The following is a 15,067-nucleotide window of genomic DNA, read 5'->3' as shown; positions in this document are numbered from 1 at the left end:
AAAAAATTCCCCACCTTTGTTTTTTTAACATTTTTTTTATTTCAATTAATTTTTTTTTTTTAACCATTTCTTAGTCATTTCCAATAAAATTTCATTTAATTAAAATATTATCAATTTTACTAATAAAAACAATAATACACATGCAATTTGAAAATTTAAAATTCAACATTAGAACATCCTATCTTAAATATTACAACATCTAAGGAATTAAAATAATGAAGTCTTAAACTTAAATAATTAAAACATCCATAACTATCTTAACAAAGTTTCTCTCTATGTATATAATCGGGATGGGGGTCGGGACAGGGAATATAATCCCCGACCCCAAACTATATATGGTGAAAAAATTCCCCACTATCTCACTTATTCCTCATGTATTCGGGGATTCCTGCCTCGTGGGGACCCACCCCACAGGGTTTTTGGATGTCTTTATACAAAGGATAAAAAGGGTGAAGGATCCTTTTGAAAAGTCCTTGAACGAAAGCGAGTTGTCCCAAAAATTCCAAATCTTACATAATATTAATTTACAGTAAAAAAAAAACATGCATAATCATGCATTTAATTCAAAATACAACATGCTAAAAAAACTAGGAGAGAAAAACAAAGGGAATAGGATGCTTACCCCTTAAAGACTCTAAACTTCATGTTTCCTCTTCCCTGTGAAAATCACGAACGAAAATGAAATGGTCAATTGGTCACCACCACTAAGAAACCTCAGTATTCTCAAGTAGAGAACCCAGGAGGTGTGAACTCTAACTATTTTAGATTTTATGAGGGAAAATAAATTGAAAGAGCCCAGAGAAAAAGGAGGAAGCAAAAAAAAAAAAAAAAAAAATATCAGAACCTTCTCTGTTATTATTATTTGTTTTTTTTAGGAAGAAGAAGAGTGAAGAAGTCTCCTACTCTGGAGAGAAAAATAAGGGAAGAGAGTTAACTTCCTCCCTATAAATCTTATCTAATTTTTCTCAATTAAATTACTTAATATTATAATGTATCAAATACATTATCTTAATTATATCTCATATATAATTGAAAGTTAATTAATTATATTATCATATATAATTAATTCTCTCAATTAATTTGAGCAATTCAAACTAATCCAAAAACTGATATTTCATTAATTCTTGTTGAGCTACCGAGGGGATCTCATGGACCTGTAGCTTGAAGCTCCAACGGTACGTGAATAATTAATTAAACTCTTTAATTAAATTATTCACCATCTGATTTATTGTCTTGCACTCCACTAAAGACCGACAATTGTACTCTTCACACTACAGATATATTTATGTGACCATTGGATATAACCAATCAACAGTACAACGACCCTTCACAAATCGCTTGTAAGTATAACCGGGCCAAAATTAACGTTTTATCCCAATAGTTACATCTAACTCCTTAAGTACCATCGATCCCTCTAATGAACAATAAATCATAATCCAACTATGATTAAACCCTTCCCGGGCTAGGAGAGGGTGTGACGCCACATTGTTCGAGCCCTGAAATCAGTCATTAAGGGGGAAATTTATCTACTTGCCCCAACATTAGGGAATGAGTGAATTACTTCTTGTGTAGCTATGTTCTCAGCTCCCCAATTAGACGAATCCCCAAAATGATCGGCACACTGAATTGAAGATCTGGCCATTCTCGCCCATACAAATCAAAAGACCGCCCTCATGGGTAGGAGTTCACAACTCACTCAGGATTCAGGTCATGTTACCTATAGTCATTCTGGTGAAATGTAAGTCTCTATTATGAACGACATTATATAATGAGATTAAACATTTCATGGTCCTATCTTATATAAACTCATTTGTATAGAATATCCACGCTCACATGTCTCCACATGAATGATTAGCATCGGATTATTTGTAGCACTTTATAACAATTGTAACATCTACAAAGCGGGTCGTATTCATAGTGTCACCAGGATAAGGTATCCAGCCTTATCCATCTACTACAGATCATTTAGGTTATCACTTAAATATGATCCACCCATATGTTTAAGCTACAAGATAACCTTGGATGTTAATTTATTGGTTTGTGGTTAATACAACTAATTTTGAAATAAGACATCACATATTTTATTACATAAATAAAATGTTTGTATATTATAATTACAAACTATGGGACCCTACGAGATTTAGGGCATCAACCCAACAATCTCCCACTAGACCTAAAGCTAGTCGGGCGTACAATGTAAAAGTCATACTAAAATATAAAGTACACAAATCAATAAACTAAGGCACAAACCGTCTAATAGAAATCTCCCACTTCCCCCCATCTAAACGTGGCTTGTCCCATAGACCCATACTCTACAGGTAACCCTCAAACACCTTAGCCGTGAAGGCCTTTGTAAATGGATTGGCAACATTGTGCTCCGAAACTATCTGCGTGACAATCAGTACCCTCAATGCACAATCTCTCGAATGAGATGATACTTCCACTCGATGTGTTTCCCACGCTTGTGACTCTTAGGCTCTCAAGAATTAGCCATATTACCACTATTATCATAATAAAGTGTGATGGACTTTGACATGTCTGGAAAGACTTCGAGATCAATCAAGAATTTCCTGAGCCAAACAGCTTCATAAGCCGCTACATACTCAGCCTCCATAGTGGAGTCAGCAATGCACCCTTACTTGGTGCTCCTCCAGACTACTACCCCTCCATTAAGAGTGAACATTGATCCTGATGTGGATTTTCCAGAATCCTTATCAGTCTAGAAATTAGAGTTCGTGTATCCAGTAAGGATCAGACCCATAGAACTATACACGAGCATGTAGTCTCTCGTTCTCCATAGATACTTAAGGATGTTCTTAATGGTGACCTAGTGATCATATCCTGGATTAGACTGATATCTACCAACTGTCCTCATTGCATAGCAGATGTCAGGTCTAGTACATAACATCGCATACATCAGGCTGCCAACAGCCGATGCATAGGGGATCTGTCTCATTTCCTCAATCTCTTGAGGTGTCTTAGGACATTGTTTCTTAGACAAGATAACTTCATGCCTGAAAGGTAGCAATCCTCCATTGGAGTTCTACATCAAATACTTGACAAACATTTTGCCAATGTATGATGCTTGAGATATGTAAGAGTATATTAACGTGCAATGAAGGAAAAACAAAATCAATAAACACTCATATTTAATTTGAGTCTAAACATGCTTTAAAGTAACCTTTACAGAAGAGAGTTTACAGAACACAATACCTTTGAAGTATCCTCTTCAAATCCAGCTGAAATCCACGTGAAAAAGCTTCAACCTTCAAGTAGACAACCATCAAGATCTTCTCTACTATTCTCTTGTAAGGATTGTGTGGTGGAAACACTAAATTGAGCTGGAAGTATATAAGATATGAAGAGGGATTGGTGATTTCTGCAGAGTTTCAATTGAAGTTCTTAGTGAGCCTAAATCAAAATTCAATTTAGCACTTCAATTTATAAAGCTTAGATCATGCAAATGTTGGGATTGGTGTCCTAATTCTCTCGGAGTCTCGTTGTTTGTAATATATACACATTGTTATGAATAAAATAAGAGTTATTTCATTCTGGCTTTTACTCATATCCAATAAACAAAGCTCCATGGTTATTGTATGTAAACTTAAGCATGTGTATGAGATATACAAGTGGATCATGCCTTAAGTGATAACCTAAATAAGTCTGTAGTATAAGGATTAAGGAGTGATTCTTGATCCTAGTGATACTACGGATGCAGACTGCTTTGTAGAGGTTTGAAAGTGTTGTAAACTACTACATATGGTAGATCCTTACCATTCATGTGGAGACGTGCGAGCGGGGATATCCTATACAAAGAGTTTGTATAAAACCGGACCATGAGATGACTAAACTCTGTATACAACGCCGTTGATACTAAAGACTTATATCTCACCTAAACGACCATAGGGAACATGACCTTAATCCTGAGTGTTTGGGAACTCCTGCCTTTTAGAGCGGTCCTTTGATTAGTATGGGTGAGAGTGACCAGATTACCAACTCAAAATGCCTACCTTTTTGGGGACTTGTCTGATTTGGGAGTTGGGAACTCAATTACACAAGATTTCCCCGAAGCAGGGGTAAGTAGAGAGATTGCTCTCTTAAGGGCTGATTCCGGGGCTTGAACATAGTGGCCACAACTTCTCTTTGGAAGAGAGAACTCAGTCATAGTAAGACTATGAATTATGTTCATTAGAGGGATCAGTGATACTTAAGGAGTTAGATGTAACTACAGGGGCATAACGGTTATTGGCCCAACTGTACTTACGAGCGATCTGTGAAGGGTTTCTTAGTTAGAGGAACAGACCATAGAAGACTATGAACAATCGTGTAAACATCTGTTATCTCCCACTTGCTCAATCGTTTACACGATTGTTCTCCTACGGTCTGTTCCTCTAACCAAGTCCACACAAAGCTCACACTTATGGATTCTCACACCGAGAATACCAAGGTAGCCATTGTGGTGGTGTCGTACTCAACTCAACTAAGTCAAGGTTATTTGGAGGTCGTTCGTTGTGTTCATTATCTGGGTGATCGTTGTGGATCGTGCAGTATTGCGGTCGTGGTGTATGAGCGTTCGTGTGTTGCCGTCTTGCTGTGAACGAGCGTTCGTGACCAAACGTGTTGAAGATGAGTCTTCAAAGATATGTGTACTCCTTCCCTTGATCTGTAGAAAATCGTGTTGTAATTTCATTGTACACATAGTCTGTAGCTTCTATTTCTTGTAATGTAATTATTGTTGTTCAAATACGATTGAAATTTGGAATGATCCTTTCGCTACTCATGGAATCCTCATGTTTCGATTTCCTTCAGCAAATACATGGTTTGCATGAAGGTCAGCTCCTACTTAATTGAGAAAATGGAGAAATGAATAAGGTGGCTGAAGATTTAGTGGAGATTTCCAACATTTTGGAAATCTCCACTTAATGATTTTCATAAAATGTTTTCAAACACAAATTATGTAAATTAAACTTATTTAATTAGTTTTATAAAATTAATTCAAATAATTAAATTTTAAATAAAACTAATTAATTAAACCTTTTAATTAAAAATAATTTAATATCTAATATTAAATTAATAAAAACCAATTACATCTAAATGAAATTAATTAAATTAATATTTAAATCATATTTAAACATTAATCATTTCTCCAATTTCGTTTTATTTCGATAAGGTTAACTTTTAATTGTATCGAATACAATAAATAGAAACCTAAATTGAATTTGAACATTTCAAATTCTAATCCCTAATTTCAAATCTTATCAAGATTACTCAATTTACTACTATATATATTTAATAACCACTTTCTGATCCTCTATTGAACAATTGATTTATAGTCCAACTTATAAATCATAACTCTTTATTCCAAGAGAGGGCGAGGCCCCATTGTTCAAGACAAGACATCGGCGCTTAAGAGAACAACCCATTTGCTAACCCTAAATCGGGTAGGAGTGAATTCTATATTGCAAGGCTATGTCCCCAGCTATCTATCCGTTCTTATCCCCAAAATGGAAGGCTTATTGAGCAGTGCTGTTGGACTACTCTCACCTATGTAGATCAAAGGATAATGCCGAATAAACAGGAGTTCATAGTTAGCTTAGAATTAAGATCAAGTTACCCTAAGTCCTTCAGTTTGAGATAGTCAGTTTTAACAGTAAACAGTTGTTATAAAGAAAAGTGACTATTTTGAGGTCTGGTCTTATGCAAACTCATTGTATAGGATGCCCCCACTCACATTTCTCTACATGAATAGTTTTGGATCACATCATTATACAAAATGGACCGCATCTAATAGTGTCACCAGGATGAGGTACCCAATCTCATCCCTATACTTATAGACCATTTTGGCTACATACTAAAACTTGATTCATTTTTATGTCATCACATAATAGTTAAAGTATTCATGTTATAGCCATGGATTCGTTTATTGGATTTTCGTAGAAGGATGCAATATCAATAGTAATTTATTGAATAAAAACTCAGCAACATTTTTATTGATAAATAGAATATGTTAACAACATTTACGAACTGCGAGTTTAGGTCAATCCCAACAAGACATAGCTAGCATTTTGTTCTTTCGATCTCTAAAGATCTAAATTCCTATAACAAACTAAACCTCTCCCAAATTTTTCATTTGGAATTTGATTGCTAGCCAGTTCTTAACTTCAGTCAGTAGACCTACATCATTCCCAAAGAGTAGGATATCGTCTATATATAACACTAGGAAAGCTATTAAACTGTTGATGTTCCTCTTAAATATACAAGACTCATCAACATTATGATCAAAGCCATAAGATTTGATCACAGCATCAAATCTTATGTTCCAAGATTGAGAAGCTTGTTGTCCATAAATGAACCGATTAAGCCTTCAAACCTTTTGCTCTTTACCTTGGGTAATGAATCCTTTAGGCTGCTCCATATATGGTCTCGTCAAGATTATCATTCAGAAAGGCAGTCTTGACGTCCATCTTCCAAGTAATGCATAAAAGGATTCAAATAGACTTTAACATGGAAATAGGTAAGAAAGTCTCCTCGTAGCCGACTCCCTCAACCTGGGTATAACCATTTTCCACTAATCTAGCCTTGAAGGTTTACACCTCCGCATAAGCACCCTGTTTTCTCTCGTAGATCCATTTGCAACCTATAGGTTTAACCCCATCAGGTAGATCTACAAGATCCTAAACCAAATTGAAGTACATCGACTCAATTTCGAAATCCATAGCTTTGATCCACTCATCTTTGTCAACATCCTCCATTACCTTCTTATAAGACAATGGATCCTTAACATCTCCGTCAGCTACCATAGCTAGGATTTCTGTTAAACCCATGTAATGGACAAGTGGGTTCGTAACCCTTCCACTGCGTCGAGGTTCCCTCAACATTTGAGGTGGATTTTACCTACTAGATGATCTAACTTCAACAACTCTTGGTAAGGTGTTGGGTTCTTCAACAACTCTTGTTGAAGGTTCAATAGTTTCTTTGGAAAGTTCATTCAACATAACTTTACTGCAGGGTTTGTGCTCCTTTATGTGGTCTTCTTTAAGAAAAGTAGCATTTGTCAATACAAACACTTTATTTTCTTTAGAGTCAAAGAAGATACCACCTCTCGTCCTTTGAGGTAGCCTATAAATAAGCACAATTTTGAATGAGATTCCAGTTTCTTAGGATTTGCCTCAAACACAGTGTTAGGCAACCTCATATTCTAAAATGATGTAAACTAGCTTTACGACCATTCCATAACTCCAAATGTGTTATGGTAACACTTTTAGATGGAACACAGTTCAAAATATACATTGCAGTCTCTATTGCATAACACCTAAACGAGTCAGGTAAGAAAGCATAACTCATCATAGATCAAACTGTTGGGATTTGTGTCCTAATTCTTCTAAAGTCTCGTAGTTTGTAAAAATTGTACACATTGTTATTAATAAAATAAAAGTTATTTTATTTGCATTTAATCATATCTAATAAACAAAGAGCCGTGGTTATTGTATGTAAACTTAAGCATGTATATGAGATATACATGTGGGTTGACGGAACTCTTATTCAAGAGTACCTATGAGCGGAAGCGGATCTTTCCAATTCATTGTGACAGAATTACCACATATACATTCAAAACATACTAATATGCATTCATAATGCTAAAGAGATCAAGAGATCATACCAGATGAAGATTTATTCTTTACAACGAGTTTAAAACCCAACCATCTACCTCGAACAATCACCACTCGGACAGAAGGAAATGGAGAAGACGCCACCACTCAGAGCCCTCGGTATTCTTGGAGTGAGAATCCAAAGTATGAGCTTTGTTTGGATTTGGTAGAGGGAAGTAGGAAGAGAGACCATATACAACGATCAAGCAAGTGGAAGATGAGGTCGTCTATTGCATAGACAAGATGCTTGATTGTTTAGGTGAAGTATACGATCGTGTAGGAAAAAGTAATTGATCGTCTAAACGATCGTGTAGGAAAAGGGTGAGCAATCGTCCAAACGATCGCGTAGGAAAACTAAGCTATCATTTATACGATCGTTTAGTAAATATCAGGAGCTAAACGATTGCTTAGGAAAAGGTAAATGATGGTTTAGTTAATAGCACGCGATGGTGTAATCGGTAAGCGATCGCTTAGCAATATTGTATATGTAAGCGATCGTGCAGTCCCTATCGTATATGCACTGATTTTCTAAACGATGACACTATCTTTAACACAATGTCCACGCACCTATGACTCCTGCACAACGTCAGCTATTTATAATGCACTCATCCGTTATTTTGAACAAAAGAGTTGCCGTCCCATTTCCTTTATAACCGTTCAATGAATGTGATCTTATCATATTCATAACATATAAATTAATATCATATATTAATTATAATATTTTTTCTCTACTAGATATAAATCATATTTATATCTAATTTCTTCCAAATTAATGTATCTCATACATAAAGTTAATTATATCATATTTAATTAACTCGTTCAATTATATCATATATAATCGAACTCCCTCTTGTTAATTTGAATATTTCAAACTGACCCAAAAACTTATTCTTAACTTGTATCCAAGCTATCAAGGGGACCTTATGGATCTATGGCTCGAAGCTCCAACGGTACGTGAATAGCTGACTAAACTCTTTAGTCATGATATCCACCATTCGTTAACTGTCAGGCATTCCACTAAAGATCGACAGTTGAACTCTTCTTGCCATAGATATATTTCTATGTTCATTGGATATAACCAATCATTAGTACAATGACCCTTCACAGATACTTGTAATTACAGTAGGCTAATTTACCGTTTTGCCCCTGTAATTACATCTTCCTCCTTAAGTACCACTGATCCCTCTAATGAACAATACAACATAGTCCTATTATGTGTGAACACCTTTCGGGCCATGAGAAGGTGCATGGTGCCACATCGTTCAAGCTCCGGGATCAGCCTTAAGAGAGCAATCTATCTACTTACCCCTACTTTGGGGAAAGAGTGAACTTCATCTTGTGAAGCTGAGTTCCCATATCCCAAATCAGACGAATCCTCAAAATGGTAGGTTTGAGTCGGCGTTCTGGCCATTCACACCCATGCAAATCAAAGGACCATCCTCAATGGCAGGAGTTTCTAACTCATTCAGGATTAAGGTCATGTTACCTACGGTCATCCTAATGAAGTGAAGTCTCAGTCATGAATGGAGTTATATGAAAAGACATTAACATTTCGAGGTCAAGTCCTATACAAACTCTTTATATAGGACGCCGCCACTCGCATGTTCACTACACGAATGATCAGGATCAGACCATCTGTGACAAGTCACAACATTTGTAACAATTCCACAAAGCGGGTCGTGTCCATAGTGTTACCAGGATAAGGTTTCCCTCTTATATCCATATACTACAGACTATTTTTGTTGTCACTTAAGACATGATACATTTGTATGTCACTACATACATGTTTAAGTCACATAAATACAACCAGGGATATTAAGTTTATTGGTTTGTGGTAAAATAGAAAACATCTAAATGTGCAAAGTCAAGTAGTGAAGTAAATATCATTTATATTATACGTCACAAGTGTTCGTACAAAGTTGTTTTCAAACTATAGGACATGAGACTTTAGGGCACAAACCCCAACAGATCATGTCTTAAGTAATAACATAAAAGGTCTATAGTATAAGGATTAAGAAGGGATACTTTATCCTGGTGACACTACGGATATGGCCGCTTTGTAGAGGTTTACAAGTGTTATAAACTACTACAGATGGTCTGATCCTGACCATTCATATGGAGACATGCGAGTAGGGGGTGTCCTATACAAAGAGTTTGTATAAGACCGTGTTGGGTTTTATGTCCTAAAACTCGTGATTTGTAAACAATAGAACTTATTCTGAAAATTCAATAAGTTGTTATTGAATAGATGTTTTGCTTGATAGAAATCCAACAAACCTAAAGTTCTTTGACTATTAGATGAGTACTTGAACTTTATGTAGAAACATAAAAGTGGATCAGGTTCGAGTAAATAGTCAAAATAATCTATAGTATATGAATAAGATTGGGTGCCTTATTCTTATAACACTATTGGATATGGCCTACTATGTAGTTGTTACACAGAGTTGTAAAGTGCTACAAATGAAGTGATTCTAATTCGTTCATTTTGGGACATGAGAAGTGGGGGTATCCTTGTGCAAAAGGGTTTGTACAAGATCAGATCACGAAATCAGTCACGCTTATTTTACAACGTTGTTTACTGTTTAAGACTGACTATTTCAAAGCGATGACCTAGGTAACTTGACCTTAATCTTGAGCTAACTATGAGCTCTTGTTTATTCAGGATTATCTTTAGATTTGCATAGGTGAGGGTTGGTTCAACAACATCGACTCAATAACTTCCCATTTCAGGGGTAAGACCGGATAGATAGCTGGGGACATAGGGTGGAAGATGGAATTCACTCCTACTCGCTATTAGGGATAGTAGAGAGGTTGTTCCTTTAAGTGCTAATTCTGGGTCTTGGGGGTCCCACTCTCTCATTGACTCGAGAGGGACTCGGTTTTAGTGATTGAATAAAAAAAATTGTTCATTAGAGGATCGGTAGGACTTAAGAAACAAGAGGTAATTTTGGGGGTAAAATAGAGATTTGACTCAACTGTTATTACGAATAACCTGTGAAGGGTTAACTTACTAATAATGGTTATATTGAGTAGACATAATATATCTACAGTGAGGGAAGTTCAACTATGAGTTTTAATGGAGTGACCCATTAATTAACGAATAAGGGTTAGTTCGATCTAAAAAGTTTAACTGATTAATCTCGGATCGTTGGAGCCTATGATCTGTAGGTCCACGAGGTCCTCCTACTAGCTCGGAAATGGATTAGCTGTAGAGTAGCGTGATAAGTTAATTTGAAATGTTCAAATTAGAATTAAACGGAATTGGAAAATTTATATTTAAATATATGAAGATGGATATGTGTAAAATTAATTTAATATTGGATATTAAATTAATTAGAATTATTTAAATTGTTTAAATAATTATTTATTAATTTTATTAGAAAATTAATTTATGAAATTAATTTGTAAAACTAATAAATTTTGATTTTTGAATCAAATGTGATTTTAAAATCAAATTTGGATTTTTGAAATAGAAGAAAAACATAAAATCAAAAATTGAGTTTTTCCATCATCATCTTCAAGTAGCTCACACTAAACCCACCATCTTTAGCTTAAATTACTCTAAGCATGAGTTGCATCTCATGCAGCCATTCTCATTGTATGATGGTATACAATATATTGAAGAGATTAGAGTGAATTTGAGGCAATGCAATCAAAAGAATTTTGCTGAAAATTTGGCTAAAGAAGAAGTTCTTCAAGTGGGTTGCTGCTGAGTTATTCTCCAAGTTCCTTTGATTCCAGCTTATTTTGAGTCCCACAACTCAATCTATGGCATCAAAAGAATAGTAGGAAAGATCTTGTGGTGATCTGCACAAAGATTTGGAGAGATTTGCAGCTGAAAATCAAGATTCAAGAGTTTTTCAAAGGTATGACTTGAAACCCATTAATTTATGCTATAGTTTGCTTTTGTTTCTGCCAAAATTAATGAATTAGAGTGTTTATCGATCCTCGTCGCTTTTTCTGCGTGCTGATAAAATCCAACAGACCGGATCACGAGATGATTAGTCTTTTTATATAACGTCGTTGATACTTGAGACTTACATCTCACTATAACGACCATAAGTGACATGACCTTAATATTGAGTGTTTTGGGAACTCCTGCCTATGAGGGCGGTCCTTTGATTAATATGGGTCAGAGTGGCTAGATTGCCAACTCAACAAGCCTACATTTTTGGGGATTTGTCTGATTAGGAAGCTAGAAACTCAGTTACATAAGATGGAATTCACTCCTTCCTCGAAGTAGGGGTAAGTAGATTGATTGTCTCTTAAGGGCTGATTCTGGATCTTGAACATAGTGGCAACATTCTTTCTTTGGAAGAGAGGACTCAGTCATAGTAGGACTATGACTTATGTTCATTAGAAGAATCAGTGGTAATTAAGGAGTTATATGTAACTACAGGGGCAAAATGGTAAATTGGCCCAGTTGTACTTACGAGCGATCTGTGAAAGGTTATATCACTATTGATTGGTTGATATGGACACAAAAATATATTTGTAGTGAGGAGAGTGCAACTGTCGGTCTTTAGTAAAGTGCCCGACAGTAACGGATGTTGGATCTCATGACTAAAGAGTTTAGTTAAATATTCATATACCATTGGAGCTTCAAGCTATAGGTTCATAAGGTCTCCTTGATAGCTCAATGGATTCAAGTTGAGAATCAGTTATTGGGGTTGATTTGAAGTGTTCGAATTAACACAAGGAAATTCAATTATATATGATATAATTGATGTATGAGATACACCGAGTGGAGAATTAATGTAAATATAATGTACATTAAGTACCATAAAATAGAAAAAGAACTATGGTTTGTATGTTTCATGAGATGAGATATTAAAACTATAGATTATAAATATAATATGGTAAGTTGGTTATCATATTTATTTATAATAATATTAATTATTTGATAATTAAATCTTTTTCTCTAATAATCGATTAAATTGGAGGTTATTGGTGGTTTTATGGTAACTGTGGGATAAAAGAAAATTTTTTTTCCTAATTTTATGTGGCTGCCATTTTCGAAAAGAACTCACGGAGAAAGTTATCAAGAAAAAGTGTTTCACTAAGCGATAGCTATAGAGAGACTAAACGATCGTGGAGTTTAACTATACGATAGTTCATCAGCTGATCGTAGCTAAACGATAGCATGGCTTTGTCTGTACGATAGGCTGCCATTTACTACACGATCGGGCACATCGGCTATACGATAGACGCTTTTTATCTCCCACTTGCTCGATTGTCTAGATGATCGTTGTCCTCCAGTGCTTTCCGTGAATGACAAGTCATACAAAGGCCCACAACTCCTGAATTCTCACATCGAGAATACCAAGGTAACCATTGTGGTGGTGTCTTCACTCAACTCGATTGGTTTCGAGGAGCCATTGGTCGTTTGTTGTATTCGTGCTGTTGATCGTGCTGTGCACAGGTCGTTGCTTTTGAGCGTTGCTGGTTTTGGACACTTGGAGATTGATCGAGGGATTCGTGAAGAATGTTTCTTCAAAGTATGTATACTCTATCCCTTGATTCTCTTGTTAGCATGCTGTAATTTTTTGTTGTGCATGACTTGTTTGTTTCCGTTCTTGTACTGTAATTGTTCGTGCTCCATTCAAATGGAATTTGGAACGATCTTTCCATTATTCATGGAAATCCTCATGTTTGATTTCCTTCATGAACCATGTCCGACAAGGTTCGATTTCTCCTTTCTGGTACACCATTCTGTTAAGGTGTACCAGATGTTGAGAGTTTGGATACAATTCCATGTTCTATTAAATAGTTTTGGAAACAGATCCATAAACTTTCCACCTCGATCAGATCAAAATGTCTTAGTAATTCTATTTAATGCATTTTCAACTTCAACCTTGAATTTTTTGAACTTTTCAAAAAATTCAAACTTGTGTTGCATTAAATAAACATACTCATATCTTGAATAATCATCAGTAAAAGTGATGAAATATTTAAAACCTCCTCTTGCTTTGACATTCATCGGACTACAGAGGTTTGAATGTACCAGCTCTTGAGGTTCTTTGGCCCTGTGACCTTTTCCAATAAAAGGTCTTTTGGTCATTTTCTTTCAAGCTATGACTCACACATAGGTAAAAAAATTTCTTCTAACTCGCTTAGAAGTCCATTCTTCACCGACCGTTCAATCCTATTGAGATTTATGTATCTTGACCTTAGGTGCCAAAGTTGGGCATTTTCTTTAGAAGAAATTTTAAGCCTTTTATATTGAGTTACCACAGTTTTAAACATTTCAGTGTTATGGAGTGCCTTAGTTGCTATTGGTCTTAGCACATAAAGGTTATTTTCCAATTTCATAGAACAAATATCAACACCATTTTTGGAAATAAACACTTTATTACATTGAATTTGATACAATAAGATTGTTCAAGTAAACACTTTATAGAAATTAAGTTCTTTTTTAAACCATGAACTACATACACATTTTATAGCAAAATGAATTTATTCTATAAAGTTAACTAGAGACCTCCTATTGCCACAATCGAGACGACGTGTCCAGTTCCAACCCGCATCTTCATCTCACCAGCATCAAGTTGCCATCAGGAACTAATTCCCTGAAATGAAGAATAAATATGATTAGTGGCACCAAAATCTATAATCTAGGCAGAATCATCATTCTCTACTAAACATGTTTCCAAAACAAGCAAATCACATTTACCTTATAATATAAATGATGCATGATTAAATGCATAACCTATAGTGGGATTTAATACTATATGACATACAACATGACATATATATAAGATTAACTCATACATCACATGTATAATAATAAAAGCAATTAACGGACCAGGACTAGACTCCTAAAAATATAAATAAAAGGCTAACTATTACAAAATAATAGCCATCCGATTCGAAACAGGTGAATCGGGTCTTGAACCGCTCGAAACAGACCAGGAACCGATCCAAATGAACCCAAATAGCTCGAATCGAAGAACCCACGAACCGAACCAGACCGACAGACCATGAACCATGTGCGAACCGGAGTAGAACTACGTGGAATCTCTGTTTCGAAGCGTCGCGGTGCTACTGTATAGTCGCCACCGTCGTGAATAATTAATTAACTATTTCATTAAATTATTCATCATCCATTAACTATTGGGCACTCCATTAAAGGCGACAATTGTACTTTCATCGCATTACAGATAATTTTTGTGGTCCATTGGTTATACCAAATCAACCAATACAACGAGCCCTTCGCAAGATTGCTCATAAAGTACAGTTTGACCAAATTTATCGTTTGGCCCAATAGTTACATCTAACTCTTAAGTACCACTGATTCCTCTAATGAACAATAAATCATAGTCCAACTATGATTAACCCTTCTCAGGCAAGAGATGATGTGCGCCACATTGTTCAAGCTCCGAAATCAGCCCTTAAGGAGAAATTTATCTACTTGCCCG

Source organism: Benincasa hispida, chromosome 5 (genome assembly GCF_009727055.1).
Source record: "Benincasa hispida cultivar B227 chromosome 5, ASM972705v1, whole genome shotgun sequence".
Taxonomy (NCBI): domain Eukaryota; kingdom Viridiplantae; phylum Streptophyta; class Magnoliopsida; order Cucurbitales; family Cucurbitaceae; genus Benincasa; species Benincasa hispida.
This window is presented reverse-complemented; position numbering follows the sequence as displayed.